This window comes from Carcharhinus amblyrhynchos, chromosome 13 (genome assembly GCF_965287045.1).
Source record: "Carcharhinus amblyrhynchos chromosome 13, sCarAmb.v2.hapA, whole genome shotgun sequence".
Taxonomy (NCBI): domain Eukaryota; kingdom Metazoa; phylum Chordata; class Chondrichthyes; order Carcharhiniformes; family Carcharhinidae; genus Carcharhinus; species Carcharhinus amblyrhynchos.
In genome coordinates, this window is record NC_137336.1 from 74,860,831 (window position 1) to 74,887,788 (window position 26,958).

A 26,958-nucleotide genomic window follows, 5' to 3' on the forward strand; every position below is an offset into this window, starting at 1 on the left:
AGGTGCCAATCAAATGGGTTACTATGTCCTGGACGGCATAACGTGTCTTGAGCATTGTTGAAGCTGTACTCATCCCAAAAGAAATAACAGAGTACTCCATCAAACACCTGATTCCTTGGCTTTCAAAAGTCAGGAGATGAGATTTTGCCATTGGTTATTTCTAATCATGGGATTTGAGCATCGTTGGCTGGGCCAACATTTATTGTTCCGCTCCCATTTCCATTGAACTGAATGGCTTGTTAGGTTATTTCAGAAGTCATTTTCAGAGACAACAATATTGTTTTTAGTCTGAGGTTACATAACGGCCAGCCCAGGCAAGGATCATAGATTTACTTGAGTAAAGGACATCAGTGAACCAGATGGGTTTTCACAACAATTGACAACGGTTTCATAGGGTTTGAACACGGGTCTTCAGTTCAACAGCCTGGCCCTATGTCTTTGGATTATTGTACTGATGACAATACGACTGTATACTACCTCCCCTCCCACCTGACCTGCTGTTGGAGCAATAGTATGCATATGAGTAATCCAGTTCAGTTTCAGGCCAACAGTAAACCCCAGGGTGTCGGTAACGGACAATTCAGCGATGGTAATGCAATTGAATATCAAAGGAGGAGTGATCAGATTTTCTCTTTTTGGAGATAGTCATTGCCTGACACTTGTGTGGCGCTAACACTACTTGTCATTTGTCAACCCAAAACTGGATATTGTCTATTTCTTACTACATTTGAACATGGTCGACTTCAGTATCTGAGGGTTTGCGAATGGTATTGTGCATTGTTCAATTATTAGTGAATGTCCCCACTTCTGAAGGTATTTTGGAAGAATAGCTAAAGGCGGGTAGGCCTCAGAAACGCACATGAAAAGCTCCAGCAGTAGTGCCATGGAACGGAGATGGCTGACCTCCAACAATTACATGTGCTCGCAAAAACAGAGGTCCTGAGGGTGTTGGCGTGTGATCCCAATGAGGGAGGAACGGGTTTTCAGAGGAGTATTTTGGAGGTTTCCTCTACAGGCCTGAGGAGGTGATGCTTTTAGCCAAGGGTTCTATCAAGAAATACATCTGGGTGAACAAGATTGGGGCCTTGATACTGTTGTGACAACCAGGGTGATATCCAATTCCATCTTGGCGCTGGTAGTGTGAAGGTGAAATATATTGTTGACTGCTTTCCTGGGTTCCTATATGTGAAGACATGTCTCGTGACTGGCAGGCAGCTCTTCAATATCTAAGCCTGCATGCTAATGTAGATGATGACATCTGTGTTGATCAATCTGCCAGGACCAAGTTGAAAGTCGTAATGTGATGTACAAGTGAAGATGTGTGGGGTAAATCCGAGGTAAATATTCTGTGAAGGATCTGGTTTTGTCACCCAGAAGTACCGTGAAACATCTGGACAGCAATTCAATGGTTGAGGAAAGAAAAAAACTCTTGACTGTGACAAACAGATTTAACCTGCCAGGATGGACAGCAGCGTTCAGTAAAGGAAAGGAATTGTATCCCCGACTTCCAGTTCTTTTGAAAGCCATTTTTCAGCCAATGTGAGTGTTATTAGGAGCTGAGCACCAATTGCTAATTCTTCCTTGTTTAAAGTCTGCTCCATCCACACTGATGAGAACCTTTCACTGGGGTCAAGACAGCACACTGATGAGAAGGACCTTCCTATTGGCTGGGAGCAGGTCATTGATAGCCGCTACAACAAATGGGGAGAGGGTGTAGATTGCAGCCCCGCCCTCTTCATTCTCCAGGCAGCAGCGCGCTCGGGTTGTAACCGCCTGTGCGCGAGACGGACAGCAGGGAAGGAACTCCAAGACTCGCGCACTGCGCAGGCCCTTTGTCTGTGACCGGGGGGCGTTGGAGGGCGGACGAAGAAGCAGTTCTCCGTATGCGCATGCGCCGGGCTCTTTGAGCGCGTGCAGTTTGACTTCACAAACAACGACGCGCAGTCGCAGAGTTGCTTCTTTCCAGAAGTTTCGGCGGTAGAAAGTCCGGGTGAGAAAGCGATGCAAATATTTATACTCGGTTCTGAGCAGGGAGGATTTTCAGCTTTTTTAATCGTGTTTAAGAAGCGGCCTGGTTCCTGGACCAATTCTGGGGAGAAAATGGCGAATTCCGACTTTCCCAGAAAGCAAAGAGAGTGAAGATGGAGATAGTGAAATCAGAGAGAGTGATCCCAGGGAGATAGAGATAGTGAAATCAGAGAGTGTAATCCCAGGGAGATAGAGATAGTGAGATCAGAGAGAGTAATCCCAGGGAGATAGAGATAGTGAAATCAGAGAGTGTAATCCCAGGGAGATAGAGATAGTGAAATCAGAGAGTGTAATCCCAGGGAGATAGAGATAGTGAGATCAGAGAGAGTAATCCCAGGGAGATAGAGATAGTGAAATCAGAGAGAGTAATCCCAGGGAGATAGAGATAGTGAGATCAGAGAGAGTAATCCCAGGGAGATAGAGATAGTGAAATCAGAGAGAGTAATCCCAGGGAGATAGAGATAGTGAAATCAGAGAGAGTAATCCCAGGGAGATAGAGATAGTGAGATCAGAGAGTGTAATCCCAGGGAGATAGAGATAGTGAGATCAGAGAGAGTAATCCCAGGGAGATAGAGATAGTGAGATCAGAGAGAGTAATCCCAGGGAGATAGAGATAGTGAGATCAGAGAGAGTAATCCCAGGGAGATAGAGATAGTGAAATCAGAGAGAGTAATCCCAGGGAGATAGAGATAGTGAAATCAGAGAGTGTAATCCCAGGGAGATAGAGATAGTGAGATCAGAGAGAGTAATCCCAGGGAGATAGAGATAGTGAGATCAGAGAGAGTAATCCCAGGGAGATAGAGATAGTGAGATCAGAGAGAGTAATCCCAGGGAGATAGAGATAGTGAGATCAGAGAGAGTAATCCCAGGGAGATAGAGATAGTGAAATCAGAGAGTGTAATCCCAGGGAGATAGAGATAGTGAGATCAGAGAGTGTAATCCCAGGGAGATAGAGATTGTGAGATCAGACAGTGTAATCCCAGGGAGATAGAGATAGTGAGATCAGAGAGTGTAATCCCAGGGAGATAGAGATAGTGAGATCAGAGAGAGTAATCCCAGGGAGATCGAGATCGTGACATCAGACAGTGTAATCCCAGGGAGATAGAGATAGTGAAATCAGAGAGAGTAATCCCAGGGAGATAGAGATAGTGAGATCAGACAGTGTAATCCCAGGGCGATAGAGATAGTGAGATCAGAGAGAGTAATCCCAGGGAGATAGAGATAGTGAAATCAGAGAGAGTAATCCCAGGGAGATAGAGATAGTGAGATAAGATAATGTGTAATGGAGGGAGGGGGGGAATGGAGGCAGTGAGATCTGTCTGTAAACACAAGAGGATGGTACCAATATGAACAGACAGTGTCCAATCCGGGCAGGATGGAGACATGGCGATCAGACAGTGTGTAAACTGGAGAAAACGGAGGCAACGAGTTCAGACAGTGCGTAACCCGGGAAGGATGGAGACTGAGTTCGGGGGCATGGAGCCAGTGAGATCAGACGGTGTGTCACCCGGAGGGGGTCGCCGCAGTGTGTCGCCTGGGGAGGATGGAGCGTGATGCTAACGGGTAAAGCTATAAGAACTTAAGAAATAGGAGCAGGAGTAGGCCATCTAGCCATTCCAGCCTGCCCCGCCATTCAATAAGATCATGGCTGATCTGAAGTGGATTAGTTCCACTTTCCCGCTTTCTCCCCCATAACCCTTAATTCCCTTGTCTATCAGAAATCTATCGACCCGTAACTTAAGTATATTCAACGAGGCAGCCTCCACCACTTCAATGGGTAGAGAATTCCAGAGATTCACCACCCTTTGAGTGAAGAAGTTCCTCCACCTCATCCCTGTACAGGCAAGCTTTGACCTGCGTGACTCTGCTGCCTGGGATTGTAACTCCTTTGCCTGGGTCGCTTCTGAGGGCCTTGGCAAAGGATTCAATGCAACACACAAAAAGGACAGAGGAGAGAGGGGTAGAGCATTCCAGAGATTCACTACCCTTCGAGTGAAGAAGTTCCTCCTCAACTCTGTTCTGAAGTGCCCCCCACCCCTTATTTTGAGGCTGTGCCCTCTAGTTCTGTTTAGAGAAATGTGAAAACCACATTGGGAGTATATTTCTGTAGGATATTAAAATAGTATCTTGAATTGAAAATATCTGAAAATCTAATGGGATCACAGCATTAAAGATCAAATATAAAATGAGAAAAAGAATAAAAATGAAACAGAGTATATTTTTATTAATGTTTATATTCCATGATATAATCAGGATACTAAGGTTATAGAAAATCTATAAATTCAGCTGCACTGAGAAAAATACATAATAGACATAGAAACAAAAATCTACTATTACAGCAGTGGATATTATTGAGTAATCTGATTGATATATTTAAGAATGTGGTTGAATGGGAAAGGATAGACGGGCTCTGATTAACCAAATTGCCAAATAAATTTATCTGTCTCTACGCAGAATCATACAGTTCAGAAAGAGGCCATTTGGCCCATCGAATCAGCACCAACCAGAATCCCACCCATGCCTATCCCCATATCCCTACATATTTACCCACTAATTTCTCTAACCTATGCATCACAGGGGACACTAAGGGAGAATTTAGAATGGCCAATCAGCCTAGCCCGTACATCTTTGGAGTGTAGGAGGAAACTGGAGAACCAGGAAGAAACCCACGCAGACACAGGGAGAATGTGCAAACTCCACACAGACTGTGACCCTGGGATTCAAATCCAGGTCCCTAGAGCTGTGAAGCAGCAGTGCTAACCGCTGTGCTACTGTGCAGCCCAATTTGAATCCAGTGACAGGCTGTGAAGAAAAAGATTGCATAATAGTGGGAGAAACGTTATCAGACTGAAAATGAACAAACTGGGGAAAAAAAATGCCCCTTATTTGCATAACCTATTTTTTAAATTGAAATCCAGGAAGTGGAAACAAGAAAGAACACAATTGCAAAATGCTGCAGTCGTTGCAAATTGCTGACTTGAATATTTCCAGCATTTTCTAATTCCATTAGATTTCTATAGTTTTTCAACTAGTTCATTGATGCGAACATTCTAGTGCAGCCCAGACAGCTAAACATTAACTAAGGATTAATCAAGGAGACTATAATCAGTGATCTCCTGCCAATTGGAAAATAACCAATGATAGAAGTTATCCAAATTCAAGGCACAGGAATCTGGCTCCTGAGATGAATAAAGAAATGTTCAAAACTATTATTTTATCACAGAGTTAATATAAGACAGACGAGAACAGATAGTGATCCAAGTTCAAAGGCATCTCTCTCTGAACTCTGATATCTCAGTGTACTGTTTCTGATTGTGCCTGAACCCAACAAATAAACATTGATCTTTGCAATAAAAAAATGTTGAGCAGGTGAAGCAGCTTCTTTGGATAGTTAACAGTTAATGTTTCAGGTCGATGATTTTTCATCAAAATTCATTTTGTTCCCTCCTTACAGATGCTGCCTGACCTGCTGTCAGTATTTACAATATTCTGTATTCTTATTTCATGTTTTCCATTATCTGCATTATTTTTGCTTTTGACTGGTAATCGTTGCCTCCTGATTTTTTTTTCATTTTGATAAGAATCAGATAACTTAAAAACTAACCTAAGGTTACACAACCATAACTGCCCACAGGACATGATTTCTATACAGGGTCCTCTGAGCATCAAATTGAAGAGAAAGAGATGGTACCACATACAGGAATAACATTTTCTTTTTTTTTCTGAAAATATCACTAATATATGAAAACAGTTCAAAATAAACAAAATACTTCTTGCAATTCAGATTCAGCTTTGTACCAGAGAACAGGATAAAGACGATTGCACTGCTCGATTGAAAGATATCTGTATGATGATCTTTACCCAGGGTACTATCGGATCCATAACACGACCCATTTTCTCAGAATCAGAAAAAACAGCGTACCTTAGGGAGCTAGAAAATTGTGAGCACTATTATAATTTTTAGTTTTGCGAACAGATCCATTATGGTTTTGCAGTATTAGTTAGGCAATATCTTCCAATTTTCCAAATTTCCAATATTGGAATGTTTCCGGGGGGGAAATAATAAGCGGCCACTCAGCTAATCAAATCTGTGCTGGCTTTCTCAGACAGCAATGCTGATATTTCCATTCCCGCTCCCTTTCATCATGGCACAGTTATTTCCTTTCCTTTATTATACAATTTGAAAATAACAATTAAACCAGTTTTCAACAGAATCATGGCAGTGCAGTCGAAAACCTAACCGCTCATTGCAGTTCAGTTTAAATAGTTCAACCTGCAATCCATGGTTAATCATAAATGGATGTTCTTATTTTTGGAGACAGAACAAGGCCAAAAGTCCAATGAACCTCCTTTCCCAAGAGCAGGTCCCTGGAGGATTGAAGTAGTCAGTGTGTAAGCCAGTGTGGATAGAGCCAGTAAGATTAGATAGTATGTAACCCAGGGAATTTGGAGCCAGACATTGCATATCCTGAGGAGGATAGAGTCTGTGATATCAAACAGTGTATGGCCCAGGTCGAATTGAGCCAATGATCTAGACTGTGTAATCCTGGGAGGATGGAGCCAGTGAGATCATACAGTATGTAAACTGGTGTGGATGGAGCCAGTGAGATCAGACTGCATGTAACCTGTGGTGGATTGAGCCAGTGAGATCATATAGTGTGTAATCCAGGAAGGATGGAACTGGTGTGATGCTGTCAGTTAATGCCAAACGATGTTGAGTATATTGGTTTGTATGATTCTAAAGTAGTATTTGAACTCAAATGACATGAACATCTAATGGGACCCTAATATTAATGATGAAATATAAAATGAGGGCTTAACAGCCAATGGAATTGTATGCATTTTCAGAAATTGTTACATTTGCGTATCATGACTTCCACCTTATGAGGAGAGTAATGATAAGAAGGGCACAGAAAATTTACAAACTCGCTACACTGTGATGCTGTGGAGTATTGGGAGAAATATAGACGTAGAAACAACAATTCTTCATTACAGCAGTGGATATTATCGAGTTTCTGATTTGTATATACACGAACACGAGTGAATGGGACAGTACAGATAGACTTTAATTAATCAAATTGCCCAAATGTTTCATGTTTGGAATTTCTCTTTTTCTCTATTATTTGAATCTACTGACAAACTGAAGAGAAAGATTGAATTGCAAGATGAAATGCTTTGGCAGGACAGAAAGTTAACAAATTAGGAACAAGCCGGCTCCTTCTTTTGTAACCTATTTTCTAATTCAATTCCAGGAAGTGAAACCTGGACACAACAAGCAGAAGACTGTTGCAGAAGTTGCGAGTTGAGTATTTCCAACATTACCTAATTCCATTAACTTGCTCAATTTTGCAACATGTTCAGGGTAAGTGTGTTCTAGTGCAGACTAGATTGATACTCATTAACTAAATTTCAATGTCGGAGATTATAATCAATGTTCTGTTACCAATGGGGAAATAACTAATGATGGAAATTATCCAAATTTAAGGCAAGGTAATCAAGAAAATGAGACTAACAGAGTCATGTTCAAAAACTATAATGTTATCACAGAGTTCAAATTAAGACACGAAAAAAGCAGCTGGTGATCAAGTTCGAAAAATTTTGAACTCAGATTTCATTGTACTCTTCCACTTTCTATCTGAACTCAATATTTCCTTTCGTATCGGAACCCTATAAACAAACACTGTTCTTGGCAATGAAACTAAAACGTTGGAAATCCTCAGCATGTCAAGCAGCTTCTGTGGAGAGTGAACAATTGGTGTTTCAGGTTATTGCTTGGCTATTAATTTAAACAGCCTCCAAACATTCCAGTTTAATTAGATAAACAAGTTCCAGAACCAACCTTAATTTCATTTAATAATCTCCCTTTTTTCAACATTTTAATTATCAATTCAAACAGCTTCAGTACGTTTGACTCTTTTACTGAACATTAACACCGAAGTGAATATTACATCTAAATTATATTACATCATAATTAAACTGAAAATAGACGCTTCGAGTTTTATGTTTAAAATATACATTGGCCAAGTCCATTTCTGATTTGGAAAATTTATCTTTGTAGACTTCTTTAAAGAAGTTCCTGTCGGGCACACTTCTGATGGTGATCGCCATGGAGATATTGCTGAAGACAAAGGCTGCACAAGTCATTTATCTACAAATTATTTCACATGCATCCAGCAAACTGTGCAAGCGGAAACCCATTATGTGACTTGAACAGGCAATGAAGTTACTTGAACTAACACCATTATGATTGGTTCAGATTACATGTAACCCCCATAAAAATCACTGTCCCCAGTCGACCCAAAAGTACATAACTAGGTCAACACAGGACGTTTCAGATCACAGTTCGCAGGCCAAATCATGCTTCACAGCAACTTTACAAACTGCAACTGGTCTTAACTTTAATTTCACCAAAAAATTCAGCACGCTCATTTCCAGCCAGAATAGCCCTTTTAAGGCCAATATTGTCATTATTGTTCTTAAAATCATTGTTGCATTCGTTCTTTCTCTGTCAACAATGTTGATCATCTTTCATCGGAACTCATGCCCCCTCCCCGCAGATGCTGTCTGACATGTTGTGAGCATTTGTTGTGACATGTTTTCAATTCTGATTTCCAGCATCTGTGATTGTTCGTTTTCGATTGGTGATCTGCTACCTGTCGTTTTTTTTGTATTTCGATAATAATGAGGTTACATAGTTACATTAAATGAAAATGTTTTACGGCCATATCTGCACACAGGACATGATTTCTCTACAAGGTCCACTGAACCACAGTTTGAAGAGAAGGAGATTTACCACACACAGGATTAATTGATGTGTCAAAGAATATCAGCAATCTATCAGAAAAAGTTCAGCATAAAGAATGTTGTGTCTCATTCAGATCAACTTTTGTACCAGATAATAGGATTGGGAGCATTGTACTATTTAAGTAAAAGTCACATTATGATTATGATATATAATTGAACTTCACACAGGGTGTATTCTATAAAATACAAAATCAACAACACTATCAGTTCTCTCGGAATTTGGTGCATACGCGTAAGTTGAAAACAGTGACCACTGTTAGCACATTTCAATATTGCAAACAGACCAGTCTTAGATTGTATGTAGTAGTTAAGTAACATTTGAAAGAAATATATCATAGAACATTTGCAGGAATAAAGGCGGACATTCAGATTGTCAGATCTTTGCTGGCTCTCTATGAGAGCAATCCCACTTCATCGGTCCTTGTGCATGAGTCGCAAAAACCCAGCTTGCAGGTGCAGCAGGTGGTCAGGAAGGCGAATGGGATGCTGGCCTTCATAGCGAGGGGGATTGAATATAAAAGTAGGGAGGTCTTGCAGCAGCTGTATAGGGCATTGGTGAGGCCGCAGCTGGAGTACTGTGTGCAGTTTTGGGCGCCGCACCTGCGCAAGGATATTTTGGCCTTGGAGGGAGTGCAGAGGAGGTTTAATAGGCTGATACCGGAGTTGAGGGGATTGAGCTATGAGGAGAGGCTGAATAAACTAGGCTTGTACTCGTTAGAGTTTAGAAGAATGAGGGGAGATCTCATTGAGACGTATAAGATGATGAATGGGATGGATAGGATAGAGGTGGAGAGACTCTTCCCGCTCAAAAAAGACAGTAGGACTAGGGGGCACAGCCTCAAGATAAAGGGGAGGCGGTTTAGAACGGAGTTGAGGAGGAACTTCTTCACTCAAAGGGTGGTGAATCTCTGGAATTCTCTGCCCGTTGAGGTGGTGGAGGCTGCCTCGCTAAATATTTTTAAGAAGCGGGTTGATGGGTTTTTGATAAGAGAGGGGATTAAGGGTTATGGGGAGAGGGCGGGAAAGTGGAACTGAGCCACGACAGATCAGCCATGATCTTATTGAATGGCGGGGCAGGCTCGAAGGGCTAGATGGCCTACTCCTCCTATTTTTTATGTTCTTATGTTCTTATCTCTCCCTCACTTCTACCATATGATATTGTTTCCCTTTCCTGTATTTATCCAATTCTCTTTTGAAAATATTATTTAAATAAACTTCTGGCACGCTCATATTCAATGCAATACAAAGCAAACCATTCATTGCAGTTTGGTTTAAAATTTTAACCTGACATTTTGTTTCACTGTAAATATATGTCCTCATTTTTGGGGACAGATCCAGACGCAAAACCAAACAAGGCATTAGTATGCAAGCCAGTGTGTATGGAGGCTGTAAGCTTACAGAGTGTACAATGCAGGAAGGTTGGAGCTAGTGATGTAATCACTTTGTGTATCCCAGGGAGGATGGAGTCAATGAGACCAAACAGTTTGTAACCCAGAGCGCATGGAGCCTGTGAGATCAGACAGTCTATCCCCAAAATGATGGAACCAGTGAGATTGGACAGCTATAACCAGGGAGGATGGAGCCAGAAAAGTCAGGAAATGTTGCTTAAAGGGATGACACTGTATAGGCAATTGCTAACGGTCAAGGTTCATGGTTGAACTGCAAGAATTATTTATTCCTGTCTTATACAAGGATATTGAAACCATGGCTTCCAAGGGAAATTTTTGTAAAGTATTAGATCCAAGGGAGAGGCATACAAAATGCACACGAGAAAAAAGACACGATTGGGAACAGTTTCGAATTCAGCAAAAAGGGCCAAGGAACTGCTTAGTAAAGGTAGTATGTGAGTAAGTTTGGGGGGAACATAAAGACTGATTGTTTCTATATGTATGTGAGAAGAAAAAGTCTGCTGAAAACAAATGAAGGATCCTTACTGTCAGAAAAGGGGGTATTTTTAATTGATAACAAAGAAATTTGCTGACCAACTGAATACATGCTTTGGTTCCGTCTTCACAGCGGGGGACACAAATAACATATCAGAATTGTGGGCCAGCACAGGGCTGAGAGAAAAGGAAGAGCTGAAGGAGATCAGTATGACTAGAAAAATGTCTTTGCGGAACCTCGTGTGTTTGAAGATTGATTTTATTTTTAGTGCTGGATAACTTACATCTCTGAGTACTTCAGGAAGTAGTCCGAGCCACTGAGAACATCACTGATCATTTCTGGTCATCTTGCAAGATTCAGTGAGGTCTGAAATAGTTCCTACAGATTGGAGGTGAGGTTTTGTAAACACATGAATTAAAAGGGAGGTAGAGAGAAAGCAGGAGAGTATAATCTAGTAAACCTAATGTGGAAATTTCAGTTTTGCAGAAAATTCTAGAACCCACTATCAAAATTTTTAGAGCAAAACATTTTGAAAATAGGGGTTGGATCGAACACAATCAGCACAAATTTATGAAAGCGATATCATGCTTCACGTATGAACTGAAATTCTTCGAAGATGTAACTAGCAAGGTTCATAAGGATGAGGCAATGAGTGTGGTTTATTAGACTTTCAGAAGACTTTTGAAAAAAAACTTCCATGTAACAGATTAGCGTCTAAAATTAAAGTGATTGGAATTGGAGGTAGTGTTTTGAGATGGATAAAATTGGATGGGAGGGTGAGTTATGATGGGGGTGCAATATCATTTGGACAAGTTAAATTATTGGGCAAATTAGTGACAGATGCAGTACAATTTGGATAAATGTGATGTGTAGTTTCAAAGCAAAATGGGAAGGGCAGAATGGCCATTAGGAAAGGAGATCATACAGCGCGACTTGTATGTCCTTGTGCACCAGTTACTGAAGGTAAGCATGTAAGTGCTGCAGGCTGTCAAAAAGGCAAATGTTATGCTGACTTTCATAGCGAGAGGATTTGAGCACAGGGGCAGGGTGTCTTGCTGCAATTATAGAGTGCCTTGGTGAGGCCACATCTGGAATAATGTGTGCAATTTTGGTCTTCTTATCTGAGGAAGGATGTCCATACTATAGAGGGGGTAGAGAACGTTAACCAGATTGATTGCTGGGATGGCAGATCTGACATATGACTGGAGATTGTGTCAGTGGGATTGTGTTGAGTTGAGATCATAAGAATGAGGAAGAATCTCAAAGAAAACTATGCAATTCTAACAGGACTGGGCAGGGAAAAGACAATAATGATATTCCCACTGATGGGGATGCATAAAAACAGGGGTCACAGTCTAAGGATACAGGTTACACCATTCAGGATAGAGATGAAGAGAAAAGTCTTCACGCAGGGAGTGGTCAGCACATGGAATTTGCTACCAAATGTAGTAGTTAAGGCCAAAACATTTATATGTTTTCAAGAAGCAGTTAGATATTGCGCTTGGGGTGCAGGGGATTAAATTATTTGGTGGAAAGGCAGGATAAGGCTATTGATGTGGTTGATCGACTCACGGCTGGTTGCTCAGCCGTGATCATAGTGAATGGCAGAGCAGGCTCTAAGAACTTCCTCCTCTTTATATTTTATCCTTTGTTATGGCATTATTTATCCCGGGAAGGATAGAGCCAGTGAGATCAGTCAGTGTGTAGCCTGACAGGATGGCACCAGTGGGATCGAACTGTGCATATTCTGGGAAGAATGGAACCATTGAAATTGGATGTGTGTAAGGTACAACCAATAAAATGGACACTGTATCCCGGGAAGATGGAATCTATGAGATCGGACAGCATGCCACTCATTTTGACCAGATCAGTCAGAATAAAATTAAGGAATTATCTGCTGAGGAACGTGACTGGGGAGATGCTGGGGATAAAGGAGACAACTTGGAGCTGGAGCTTCAAGGAAACAACATCCAATATGAACTAGGTCGTGCAAGCTCAGATTGAAGACTATGTCCAACTACATTTAAAATTATGTACATCCAACATTTTGCCTCCTCAATCCTATAATATCCAGCCTTGGAATGTATTGCTGGTCCTCATTGCTCCCCACCACTCCCTTTCCCCAATAATCACCGTTCCTCAAATCCCCATCAAATGTGCAAATGATTTAAATAGACCACCACGATTTCTATATTTCCCTGCCCAAACTGGACGTAAACTGTCCATTTAATTCACAGAACCCAGGCACAGCAGAAGGAGGTCAGAAAAAAAACAAAGAATAACAAAAATTACAGCACAGGAACAGGCTCTTCGGCCCTCCAAACCTGCTGCTTGACTAACTAAAACCCCCTACCCTTCCGGGGACCACATCTCTCTATGGAATGCATTCTATTCATGCATTTGTCCAGACAAACCTTATAACTCACTGTCATTCTGCTTCTACTAACTCCCCAGGTCCCCACCACCCTCGGTGTAAAAGCTTGCCTCATACATCTCCTTTAAAACTTATGCCTGCTAGAAATTGATACTTCCACCCTGGGGGAAAAAAAAACTTCTGACTATTCACTCTGTCCATGTCCCTCATAATGTTGTAGACTGCTATCAAGTTACACCTCAAACCACTGTTGTTCCATTGAGAACATACCAAGATTCTCCAACCCCCCTTCATAGCTAATGACTTCCATGCTAGGCAATATCCTGGTAAATCATTGTTGTACCCTCTCGAAAGCCTCCACATCTTCCTGGTAGTGTGGCGACCAGAATCAGCAAAGGTCCCAGCACTGATTACTGAGGAATGCTACTTGTCACAACCCTCCATTCAGAAACACACCATTTTATTGCTATCCTATGTCTTCGAAGTCCAAACCAGTTCTGTATCCACCTTGCCAGCTCACCTCTGAACCCATGCAACTTCACCTTCTGCACCAGTTTGCCGTGAGGGACCTTGTCAAAGGCCTTACTGAAGTCTATGTAGAGAACAACCACTGTCCTACCCTCATCAACCATAATCGTCACTTCCTCATTCAGCCCATTAAATCTGCACGGATACTCTGACAAACATCTTACCAAAGACCTCTCCCCGCCTTACCTCCATAACCCGTGGCTAATCCAGCTAACCTACCCATCTTGAGACAATACTAGACAATGTACCACGGCCTATGTTCCCAGCCTGCACATCGTTGTACTGTGGGAGGAAACCAGTACACCCAAAGGAAACCAACACAGACATGGGGACAATGTGCAAACTCACTAGAGGCTAGAATCGAACCCAGGTTCCTGGAGCTGTGATGCTAGCCACTGTGCCACTCAATTAGTCGCGTGCCAGTTCTTAACACGAAAATGTATCATTTTAGATACATCTGACTTCTGATCTTGAAAATCAGCGGTTCATTGTGCAAATTTGTTAACGTCCTCCTGTCAATTGTTGCACAATTTGGCGTCAGCAATAAATTCAGAAATTGTGGGCAGAATTTTCCCTCATAAATGCACGTGTCAAATGGGCATGAACACAGAAGGTTTCGTCAACGGTTTTTTGAGCTAGTTGAGTCACGTTAATTTATGTTACTATGCACTGCAGTGTAAAGCAATTGTTGTGTCTGAGGTTTTTGAATGGATGTGTCAGTGCCTCCTTTTCTTTTGGATGCACCATTCAGCTATGCGAATACTGAATACCCACTCCTGTCCACCTACCCCCCACCCCCGGCAGTTGAGGTTGTAGTTGCTATTGGCAACTTCTTCCCTTGTGGGGAGGCAGTTCGAGTGTTGTGGAGGATGAGGGGGCGGTGGTGCCAGCTGCGGCTGCACAATTGTATCATGGCCTTGAAGGTGGGGCAATACCTCCGTACGTGCCCTTCCTCTTTGCAGGCAGTGCACGCTGTATGCGCATCAAAAGACGCTAGCACGGCCATGGCCTTTACGGACTCAAAGGTCATGATGGGGTTCATGTAGAACGAAACCAGGAGGCGCTTGGTTAATAGCCATGAAAGGTAGCAGCACTGCGGGAGTTGCGGATGTTAAAGATGTAGCGGAGTTGGGGTAGGGTGTTAGCGTGGATAGAGGATTGGTTGTCAAACAGGAGGCAGAGAGTGGGGGTCAATGGGTGCTATTCGGATTGGCGGTTGGTGACTAGTGGAGTGCCCCAGGGGTCGGTGCTGGGGCTTCAGCTATTTACCATTTATATAGATGATCTGGAGGAGGGAACTGAGTGTATGGTGTCGAAATTTGCTGATGACACCAAGATTGGTGGAACAGCAAATTGCACGGAGGGTGTGGAGAGTCTGCAGAAGGATGGGCGAATGGGCCAGGAACTGGCAAATGGAATTTAATGTTGGCAAGTGCAAGGTGGTCCACTTTGGTAGGAATAATGGTAGGAAGGATTATTATTTACGTGGCGAAAAACTGCAGCAGGCGACGGTGCAGAGGGACCTCGGGGTCCTTGTGCATGAGTCGCAAAAACCCAGCCTGCAGGTGCAGCAGGTGGTCAGGAAGGCGAATGGGATGCTGGCCTTCATAGCGAGGGGGATTGAATATCAAAGTAGGGAGGTCTTGCTGCGGCTGTATAGGGCACTGGTGAGGCCGCAGCTGGAGTACTGTGTGCAGTTTTGGTCGCCGCACTTACACAAGGATATTTTGGCCTTAGAGGGAGTGCAGAGGAGGTTTACTCGGCTGATGCCGGAGTTGAGGGGGTTGAGCTATGAGGAGAGGCTGAATAAACTAGGCTTGTACTCATTAGAGTATAGAAGAATGAGGGGAGATCTCATTGAGACATATAAGATGATGAACGGGATGGATAGGATAGAGGTGGAGAGACTCTTCCCGCTCAGAAAGGACAGTAGGACTCGGGGGCACAGCCTCAAGATAAAGGGGGGGTGGTTTAGAATGGAGTTGAGGAGGAACTTCTTCACTCAAAGGGTGGTGAATCTCTGGAATTCTCTGCTCGTTGAAGTGGTGGAGGCTGCCTTGCTAAATATTTTTAAGACGGGGGTTGATGGGTTTTTGATAAGCGAGGGGATTAAGGGTTATGGGGAGAGGACGAGAATGTGGAACTGAGCCACGACAGATCAGCCATGATCTTATTGAATGGCAGGGCAGGCTCGAAGGGCTAGATGGCCTACTCCTGCTCCTATTTCTTATGTTCTTATGAATGCTCAGAAATGATCACGAATGTGTACACTATTTCTAGAGCTACTCCCTTGAATACCCTTGTTAGCGCGAGTGGGCGAAACAACCACTACAGACTCAGGGTGAAGTTCAATAACGGCACGGCTTTATTTTCATTTCCGTCGACGGAGAAGCACAGTCAGGACATCCAATTGGACTGTCCCGAAAGCGTTCTGCCCGTCCCTGGCAGCAGGCTATAGTTATACCTGAACTTCGGGGCAGTGTGAGATTCAAATGCTAATACTTTATTTACAGTATTCGACCTTAGCCACCCTGTCTCGATGTTTCCAAGTGTTGGGGAAATTGTTTTAAGTGTGTGTTAATCATTTTTGTCTGATTGCTTATTAATGGTCTAGAACCTCTGAGGTTTGAACCATAGGTGCGCCATTGATCTCAAAAGAGGTTTGTGGGACCAGGGACGTTTCCTTAACGATGCTAATTTTAGGTGTCTCCATGGGTTGTTTGACTGTTTTAGAAGTGCTGATTTTGATGGGGTGGGGATGTGTTTTTTTTAATTTAGTTCCTGTAGATGCCATCCTGTCCAGCTTCCCTTGTCTGCTCGCCCTCATTTGCATTCTAAAAGCATGCTCTTGCCTGCTAATCTGTGTCTGTTACTTTGTGATTTTTGGTGGAGAGGTCTGAGTGTAACTTTAGTCTGCTTCCATACTGTGTGCCCAATTTCATAAAAGTTGTTGTCCGATTGTTCTCATTGTTCTCCGGAGCAGTGTACTTGGTGGCTGTGGCTGTGGTGAGTACCTGATTTACTTGGAATCGCTTTGTGACTGTACTTTCGGTTCGCGGGGTTTGTGAGAGTGTACCGGAGGTTAGGCGAGGGGATTGTCAGGAAGGGGGAGCGGGGGGTATAAAAAAAGGAGGTAGCGGCATACAGCGGGCAGCGTCGGGAGTGCGCAACAGAGTGAGTGGGAGCTGAGTGAGAAGGGCTTTGGCTCGCTGGGCTTAGGCGAGAGCAGGCTTAGAGAAGGGAGTTGCAGATTTCTACCTTTTGCCACATACAGGAGGTTGGGACATGGCAGGGGCTATAGGGAGGAACATAAGCTGTGTTAGGTGCCGCATGTGGGAGTTCTTGGTGGCGTCACGTCTCCCCAAGGTCCACATCTGTGCTAAATGTTTAGAGTTGCAGCGCTTGAGGGCACGGGTCAGGCAACTCGAGGGGCGTTTGGAGGATGCGTTTCTGGTCAGGAAAAACGAGGAGATAATGGCTGGGAACCATGAGCAGGAAGAGGTCCCAAGGGCTGAAGAGCAGGATGGGTGGACGACTGTTAGGCGGAAAAAGAGGAAGAAGAAGAGTAGTCATGGTCCCCCGGCCTCCCCGGTGGCCCCCCAAGATTCATCGACAGGGGCACAAAAGGATAGGCAGGAGGGCCAGAAAGACTTAGAGGGACAGAAGGGGGCTGGCAAGGTGATAGTGGTAGGGGATGGGAGGGTCCAAGGTATTGATAGGAGGTTCTGTGGGCAGAGGCGTGACTCCAGGATGGTGGTCTGCCTCCCTGGAGCAGGGGTACAGGACGTAACGGAAAGGGTAGAGGGAATTTTGAAAGGGGAGGGGACCCAGGCAGAGGTAATAATACACGTAGGGGAGGGGGACATAGGAAGGAGGAGTAAGGTAGATGTCCGTAGGCAATTTAGGGAGTTGGGGTCCAAACTGAGGAGCAGGACCTCCAGGGTGGCACTCTCTGGGTTGCTGCCTAGTACCAGCAGGGCTAGGAATGACGAGATCATGCAGCTGAATGCATGGTTGAGGGATTGGTGTAGGGTAGAGGGCTTTACTTTTGTAGACCACTGGGAGGTATTTATGAGAGAAGGGCAACTGTACAGGAGGGATGGAGAGAATTTGAATGGGAGGGGGACAAGTGTCTTAGCGGGGAGGTTAGCTGGTGTGTTTAGGAATGGTTTAAACTAATGGGGGGGGCTGGGGATGTGGCTGGGAGAGAGTTGGGTGAAAGGAAAATTATCAGGGAGAAGGAGGTTCCGAGGGACACTGGTGGGTTGAACTGTGTCTGTTTCAATGCAAGGAGTGTGACAGGAAAAACGGATGAGCTTAGGGCCTTGATGTTTGTGAGGCAGTTAGATGTGGTGGCTGTAACGGAGACGTGGTTACGGGAAGGGCAGGACTGGCAGCTGAATGTTCCTGGGTATAAGTGTTATAGGTGTGACAGAGGAGGGTTGAAGAGAGGTGGAGGGGTGGCACTGTTAGTAAAGGAAAACATCACAGTAGTGCAGAGGGAGGACAATGTGGAGGAGTTAGGGATTGAGTCGCTGTGGGTGGAGTTGAGGAATAAAAAGGGAGTGATTACGATGCGAGGGGTATACTATAGGCCACCCAACAGCCCAAGGTCATTGGAGGAAGGCATTTGCAGGGGCATTTTGGATAGGTGCAGGAAGAATAGGGTGGTTGTAGTGGGTGACTTTAATCTTCCTGGAGTGGATTGGAAGGGGGCCTAGAGCTGGGGGTACGGAGGGTGAGGAGTTTGTAAAATGTGTTTTGGAAGGGTCCCTAGAGCAGTATGTAACTAGCCCGAGTAGGGAAGGGGCTATACTGGATTTAGTGTTGGGTAATGAGCCGGGGCAGGTGGTTGAGGTAGAGGTAGGCGAACATGTGGCTAACAGTGACCACAAGTCCGTCTACTTTAGGATAAAAATGGAAAGGGATGAGTGCCGGCCGAACGGGAGAGTGCTGAACTGGGGGAAGGCGCGCTATAGCCGGATTAGGAGGGAGCTGCAGGACACTGATTGGGAGGGACTGTTAGCTGGCATGTCCACGGTTGGCAAGTGGGAGGCTTTTAAGGGCAAACTGAAAATGTTGCAGGAAAGGCATGTTCCGGTTAAGCAGAAGGATGGGAAAGGTAGGATTAGAGAGCCGTGGATTACAGGGGGCATCGAAGACTTGGTAAGGAAGGAGAGGGAGGCGTATGTTAGGTCGAAACAACTGGGTACGGAGAGTGCGCTGGAGGTATATAGAGAGAGTAGGAGGGAGCTAAAAAGGGGAGTTAGAAGGGCGAAGAGAGGGCATGAAATGGCTTTGGCTGATAGGATTAAGGAAAATCCAAAGGCATTTTATTCCTATATTAGGAGCAAGAGAGTAGTTAGAGGGAAAATTGGTCCTCTTAGGGACAAAGGTGGGGAGTTATGTATTGAGTCGGAGGGAATGGGAGAGCTCCTGAATGAATACTTTGCGTCGGTATTCACGAAGGAGAGGGGTTCGGTGTCGTGCGGTGTCCTGGAGGGAGCTGTGGATCAGTGGCAGGAAATATCTATTACGAGGGAGGAAGTGCTAGGGCTTTTAGGTAGCGTAAGGACGGATAAAGCTCCGGAGCCTGATGGCATTCATCCCAGGCTGCTTAGGGAGGTGAAAGATGAAATTGCTGGGCCTCTGACGCAAATCTTTGTCTCTTCTTTGGACACAGGTGAGGTCCCAGAAGACTGGAGGGTAGCTAATGTGGTACCGCTTTTTAAAAAAGGTAGTAGGGATAACCCTGGAAATTATAGACCGGTGAGTTTGACATCAGTGGTAGGGAAATTAATGGAAAAAATACTTAGGGGTAGGATGTATGAGCATTTGGAACACTGCGATCTGATTAGGAATACGCAACATGGCTTTGTTAGAGGGAGGTCTTGCCTTACGAATCTGGTAGAATTCTTTGAGGAGGTGACAAAAACGGTTGACGATGGGAGAGCTGTTGATGTCATCTACATGGATTTCAGTAAGGCGTTTGACAAAGTCCCTCATGGTAGGCTGGTACATAAGAACATAAGAACATAAGAAATAGGAGCAGGAGTAGGCCATCTAGCCCTTCGAGCCTGCCCCGCCATTCAATAAGATCATGGCTGATCTGTTGTGGCTCAGTTCCACTTTCCCGCCCTCTCCCCATAACCCTTAATCCCCTCTCTTATCAAGAACCCATCAACCCGCTTCTTAAAAATATTTAGCGAGGCAGCCTCCACCACTTCAACGGGCAGAGAATTCCAGAGATTCACCCTTTGAGTGAAGAAGTTCCTCCTCAACTCCGTTCTAAACCGCCTCCCCTTTATCTTGAGGCTGTGCCCCCTAGTCCTACTGTCTTTTTTGAGCAGGAAGAGTCTCTCCACCTCTATCCTATCCATCCCATTCATCATCTTATACGTCTCAATGAGATCTCCCCTCATTCTTCTAAACTCTAACGAGTACAAGCCTAGTTTATTCAGCCTCTCCTCATAGCTCAATCCCCTCAACTCCGGTATCAGCCTAGTAAACCTCCTCTGCACTCCCTCCAGGGCCAAAATATCCTTGCGCAGGTGCGGCGCCCAAAACTGCACACAGTACTCCAGCTGCGGCCTCACCAATGCCCTATACAGCTGCAGCAAGACCTCCCTACTTTTATATTCAATCCCCCTCGCTATGAAGGCCAGCATCCCATTTGCCTTCCTGACCACCTGCTGCACCTGCAAGCTGGGTTTTTGCGACTCATGCACAAGGACCCCGAGGTCCCTCTGCACCGTCGCCTGCTGCAGTTTTTTGCCACGTAAGTAATAGTCCTTCCTACCATTCTTCCTACCAAAGTGGACCACCTCACACTTGCCAACATTAAATTCCATTTGCCATTTCCTGGCCCATTCGCCCAGCCTATCTAGATCCTTCTGCAGACTCTCCACACCCTCCGCACAATTTGCCTTTCCCCCAATCTTGGTGTCATCAGCAAATTTCGACACCCTGCACTCGGTTCCCTCCTCCAGATCATCTATATAAATGGTAAATAGCTGAGGCCCCAGCACCGACCCCTGGGGCACCCCACTAGTCACCAACCGCCAATCTGAATAGCACCCATTGACCCCCACTCTCTGCCTCCTATTTGACAACCAATCCTCTATCCACGCTAACACCCTACCCCCAACTCCATGTCCCCTGACCTTCTGCAATAACCTCTTGTGAGGTACCTTGTCAAACGCCTTCTGAAAATCCAGAAAGACCACATCCACTGGCTCTCCTCTATCCACTGCCCTAGACACATCCTCATAGAACTCCAGTAAATTTGTCAGACACGACTTCCCTTTAATGAAACCGTGTTGCGTCCGCCCTATCAAGCAATTCCCTTCAAGATGCCTCGCAATTTCCTCCTTAATGACGGATTCTAACATTTTACCTACCACAGACGTTAAACTAACCGGCCTATAATTCCCCGAAGGCGCATGGGATACAAGGACAGTTAGCTAGGTGGATTGAGAACTGGCTGGGCAATAGGAGACAGAGGGTAGTTGTTGAGGGGACCTTTTCGGGCTGGAGGCCAGTGACCAGTGGTGTGCCGCAGGGCTCAGTACTGGGACCGCTCCTCTTTGTAGTATATATAAACGACTTGGAAGAGAGCGTACGTGGTGTGATCAGCAAGTTTGAGGATGACACCAAGATGGCAGGATTGGCGGATACTGAGGTGGAATGTCAGGTGATACAGCAGGATATAGATAGGTTGGTACATTGGGCAGATAGGTGGCAGATGGAATTTAATCCTGACAAATGCGAGGTGATGCATTTTGGAAGGCATAATGCAGAGAGGAACTACGTGATAAAAGGTAGACCGATTACGAGTATAGAAATACAGAGGGACCTGGGAGTGCAGGTTCACAAGTCTATGAAGGTTGCGACACAAGTGGAGAAGGTTGTGAGGAAAGCTTATGGAATGCTAGCCTTTATAGGAAGGGGTATAGAGTATAGGAGTTGCCGTCTAATGCTTCAGTTGTACAGAACGTTGGTTAGACCGCGTTTGGAGTACTGCGTCCAGTTCTGGTCACCTTACTACCGGAAGGGCGTGGAGACTCTGGAGAGGGTGCAGAGGAGGTTTACCAGGATGTTGCCTGGCATGGAAGGACTGAGTTACGAGGAAAGGTTGGAGAAACTGGGACTTTTCTCCTTGGAAAGACAGAGATTGAGGGGAGACATGATAGAGGTATATAAGATACTGAAGGGAATAGATGGAGTCAATAGTGAGAGGCTGCTCCCTAGATTGGGGACAATTACGAGAGGTCATGATCTAAGGGTGAGGGGGGAGAAGTATAATTTGGATGTGAGAGGAAGGTTCTTCACGCAGAGGGTCATGGGGGTATGGAACGCGCTGCCGAGTAGGGTGGTGGAGGCAGGCACGTTGGACTTGTTTAAGGTTTACTTAGATAGACACATGAGCGAAACAAGGATGGAGGGTTATAGTAGGGGCTATTAAATAAGGTCAGAGCCTCGGAAATGCAGACTTATATGTTAACGTTTTTGCCTTTTATTCCGCAGGTGGAGGTCCACCTTGTTGTCAAACGAGGGGCATGCACACGGTGGGTCGTGCGTGGCTGCTCTTGGAGGTTCCGGGAGTGGCCTCGTACTTTGTGTCGGTGTGTGTGCTTGATCCTGGACCAGTAGACGGGCGCCGCAACAGCTCAGTGACGAGCACTGCTAGCTGTGCAGATACATGGATTTGGGCCTGTGTCTGTGGGAGTTTGCACATTCTCCCTGTGGTTGCGTGGGTTTCCTCCGGGCGCTCCGGTTTCCTCCCACACCCCAAAGATATGCTCTTAGGCTGATTGGTTTACCAAATTGACAGTATTCGCCCCTGAATCTGGCTAAGTTAGGGGTTCCACTCGCATACACGCAGGGCAGGGTAGGTGTAGGAGGATGCGGCGGCGCGGGCTCGTTGGGCCGAAGGGCATGTTTCCCATGCTGGGTTGTTCTTTGTTCTTTGTTTGTTCTTTGTTCTTTGAAAACATTAACCAGTGGGACATGGTGCCTGGAGAAGCGAGGGGAAAACATCAACCAGTTGGGCATAGTCCCTGGAGAAGCAGAGGCACAAAATTAACCAACCGTGGGGAAAACAATAACCAGTCGGGGAAAACATTAACCAGTCGGGGAAAACATTAACCAGTCGGGGAAAACATTAACCAGTGGGACTTAGGCTCTGGCTGGATGGGCAAAACATAAACCACTTGGACTTGGTGCCTGGAGAAGTGAGGGGAAAACATGAACCAGTGGGACGTAGTCCCTGGAGAAGCAGGGGCACATCGTTAACCAATCGTGGGGAAAACATTAACCAGTAGGGCAAAACATTAACCAGTCGGGGAAAACATTAACCAGTGGGACTTGGTACCTGGAGAAGCAGGGGGAAACCATTAACCAGTTGGACTTGGTGCATGGAGAATCGAGGGGAAAACATTAACCGGTCAGACATAGTCCCTGGAGAACTGAGGGGGAAACTTTAACCAGTTGCACATAATCCCTGGAGAAGCAGGGGCAAAACATTAACCAACCGGGGAAAACATTAACCAGCCGGGGAAAACATTAACCAGTTGGACATTGTCCCTGGAGAAGCGAGGGGAAAACATGAACCAGTTGGGCATAATCCCTGGGGAAGCGAGGGGAAAACATTAGCCAGTCGGACCTGGTCCCTGGAGAACCGAGGGGAAAACATTAACCAGTTGGGCATCGTCCCTGGAGACGTGAGGGGAAAATAATTAACCAGTTGGAGATGGTCCCTGGAGAAGCAAGGGGAAAAGATTAACCAGTTGGACTTGGTGCATGGAGAAGCGAGGGGAAAACGTTAACCAGTCGGACATTGTCCCTGGAGAAGCAAGGGGAAAACATTAACCAGTTGGTCTTGGTACCTATAGAAGCAGGGGCAAAACGTTAACCAACCGGGCAAAACATTAACCAACCAGGCAAAACATTAAGCAGTGGGCCTTGGGCTCTTGCTGGATGGGCAAAACATTAACCAACGGGGGGAAATCATTAACCAGGGGGACTTAGTTTCCGGCTGGATGGGCAAAACATGAACCAACCATGGGGAAAACATTAACCAACCGGGGAAAACATTAACCAGTGGGACTTGGAGCCTGGAGACTCAGGGGGGAAAACATTAACCAGTTGGGGAAAACTTTCACCTCTCCCTCTGTATCTCTGTGTCCCAGTAAGCTGATCCAGTGTGAATGTAGGCCTTGCTTGTCAGTACGAACCATTCAAGTTGACACCTTTAAATATCGATCCCCCACTCTCTGTCTGTCTGTCTCTCCCTCTCTCTCACTGTCCCTCTCTCTCAGTAACTTCACTGCAGTGTTAATGTCAGCCTGACTTCGGACACTACAGGGACCAAGTCCAACTGGTTAATGTTCTCCCCTCAGTTCTCCAGGGATTAGTTCCGACTGGTTAATGTTTTCCCCTCGCTTCTCCAGGGACTATGACCGACTGGTTTATGTTTTCCCCTCACTTCTCTATGCACCAAGTCCCACTGGTTAATGTTTTCCCCCTGCTTCTCCAGGGACCAAGTCCCACTGATTAATGTTTTCCCCATGGTTGGTTCATGTTTTCCCCACCGTTGTTTCACATTTTGCCCTTCCAACCACAGACTAAGTCCCACTGGTTAATGTTTTCCCCGTTTGGTTAATGTTTTCCCCTGCTGGTAAATGTTTTCACCGGTTGGTTAATGTTTTCCCCGACTGGTTAATGTTTTGCTCATGGTTGGTTAATGTTTTGCTCTTGCTTCTCCAGAGACCAAGACCAACTGGTTAATGTTTTCCCCCTGCTTCTCCAGGCACCAAGTGCGACTGGTTAATGTTTTCCCCTCGGTTGGTTCATGATTTGCCCATCCAGCCAGAGCCTACGGACCACTGGTTCATGTTTTCCCCACGGTTGGTTAATGTTTTACAAAAGAATGTAAGAACATAAGAAATAGGAGCAGGAGTAGGCCATCCAGCCCTTCGAGCCTGCCCCGCCATTCAATAAGATCATGGCTGATCTGTCGTGGCTCAGTTCCACATTCCCGCCCTCTCCCCATAACCCTTAATCCCCTCGCTTATCAAAAACCCATCAACCTGCGCCTTAAAAATATTTAGCGAGGTAGCCTCCACCACTTCAATGGGCAGAGAATTCCAGAGATTCACCACCCTTTGAGTGAAGAAGTTCCTCCTCAACTCCGTTCTAAACCACCCCCCCTTTATCTTGAGGCTGTGCCCCCTAGTCCTACTGTCCTTTCTGAGCGGGAAGAGTCTCTCCACCTCTATCCTATCCATCCCATTCATCATCTTATACGTCTCAATGAGATCTCCCCACGGTTAACATTAACCAGTGGGACTTGGTCCCTGGAGAAGCAGGGGGAAAACATGAACCAGTTGGGCTGGGTGCCTGGAGAAGCAGGGGCACAACATTAACCAACCGTGGGGAAAACATTAACCAGTCGGGGAAAACATTCACCAGTGGGACTTAGGCACTGGCTGGAGTGGGCAAAACATTTACCAACCGTGGGGAAAGCAGTAACCAGTCGGACCTTGTCCCTGGAGAAGCCGGGGAAAGCTGAAACATTTGGACTTGGTGCCTGGAGCAGAAGGGAAAACGTTAACCAGTCGGACAGAGTCCCTGGGGAAGCAGGGGCACAACATTAACCAACCGTGGGGAAATCATTAACCAGTAGGGCAAAACATTAACCAGTCGGGGAAAACATTAACCAGTGGGACTTAGGCTCTGCCTGGATGGGCAAAACATTAAACAACGGTGGGGAAAACATGAACCAACCATGGGGAAAACATTAACCAGTGGGACTTGGTCCCTGGAGAAGCAGAAGGGAAAACATTAAGCAGTCGGACATAGTCCCAGGAGGAGCTTGGGGAGAACATGAACCAGTTGGACATTGTCCCTGGAGAAGCAGGGGCACAGCATTAACCAACCGTGGGGAAAACATTAACCAGTCGGGGAAAACATTAACCAGTGGGTCATAGGCTCTGGCTGGAGTGGGCAAAACATGAACCAACCGAGGGGAAAACATGAACCAGTACAGCAAAACATAAACCAATCGGGGAAAACATTAACCAACTGGGGAAAACATTAACCAGTGGGACTTGGTGCCTGCAGAAGCGAGGGGAATACATGAACCAGTTGGACATACTCCCTGGAGAAGCAGTGGCACAAAATTAACCAGTCGGGGAAAACATGAACCAACCGGGGAAAACATGAACCAGTGGGACTTAGGCTCTGGCTGGATGGGCAAAACATTAACTAACCGTGGGGAAAGCATGAACCAACCATGGGGAAAACTTTTACCAGTGGGACTTGGGCCCTGGAGAAGCAGGGGGAAAACATTAACCAGTTGGGCTGGGTGCCTGGAGCAGAAGGGAAAGCATTAACCGGTCGGACTTGGTGCCTGGAGAAGCAGGGGCAAAGCAGTAACAAACTATGTGGAAAACATTAACCAGTGGGGGAAAACATTAACCAACCGGGGAAACATTAACCAGAGGGACTTAAGCGCTGGCTGGAGTGGGCAAAACATTAACCAACCGTGGGGAAAGCAGTAACCAGTCGGACCTTGTCCCTGGAGAAGCCGGGGAAAGCTGAAACATTTGGACTTGGTGCCTGGAGCAGAAGGGAAAACATTAACCAGGCGGCCAGAGTCCCTGGAGAAGCGAGGGGATAAATGAACCAATTGGACATACTCCCTGGAGAAGCAGGGGCACATCGTTAACCAACCGTGGGGAAAACATTAACCAGTCGGGGAAAACATTTACCAGTGGGACTTGGGCCCTGGAGAAGCAGGGGGAAAACATTAACCAGTTGGGCTGGGTGCCTGGAGAAGCTTGGGGAAAGCATCAACCAGTCGGACTTAGTCTCTGGAGAAGCAGAGGCAAAGCATTAACAAACCATGGGGAAAACATTAACGAACCAAGAAAACATTAAGAACGGGGGAAAACATTAACCAGTGGGTCTTCGGCGCTAGCTGGAGTGGGCAAAACATTAACCAACCGTGGGGAAAGCAGTAACCAGTCGGACCTTGTCCCTGGAGAAGCCGGGGAAAGCTGAAACATTTGGACTTGTTGCCTGGAGCAGGAGGGAAAACATTAAGCAGGCGGACAGAGTCCCTGGAGAAGCAGGGGCACAACATGAAACAACGGTGGGGAAAACATTAACCAGTAGGGCAAAACATTAACCAGTTGGGGAAAGCATGAACCAACAGGGGAAAACCATGGGGAAATCACTAACCAGTGGGACTTGATCCCTGGAGAAGCAGGGGGAAAACATTAACCAGTTGGGTGGGGTGCCTGGAGAAGCAGGGGGAAAATATTAACGAGTTGGCC

At 45.7% G+C, this 26,958-nt stretch overlaps 1 protein-coding gene across 1 annotated transcript in view; it reads left to right on the forward strand.

The window, feature by feature from the left end:
- The first annotated feature begins 16,191 nt into the window (after positions 1 to 16,191).
- Positions 16,192 to 26,958, forward strand: part of LOC145351586 (cytolytic toxin-alpha-like) — a 64,209-nt gene continuing 53,442 nt past the window's right edge. The window contains 1 exon segment of the mRNA XM_080201177.1: positions 16,192 to 16,624. The gene's annotated coding sequence lies outside the window, so the exon portion shown is untranslated.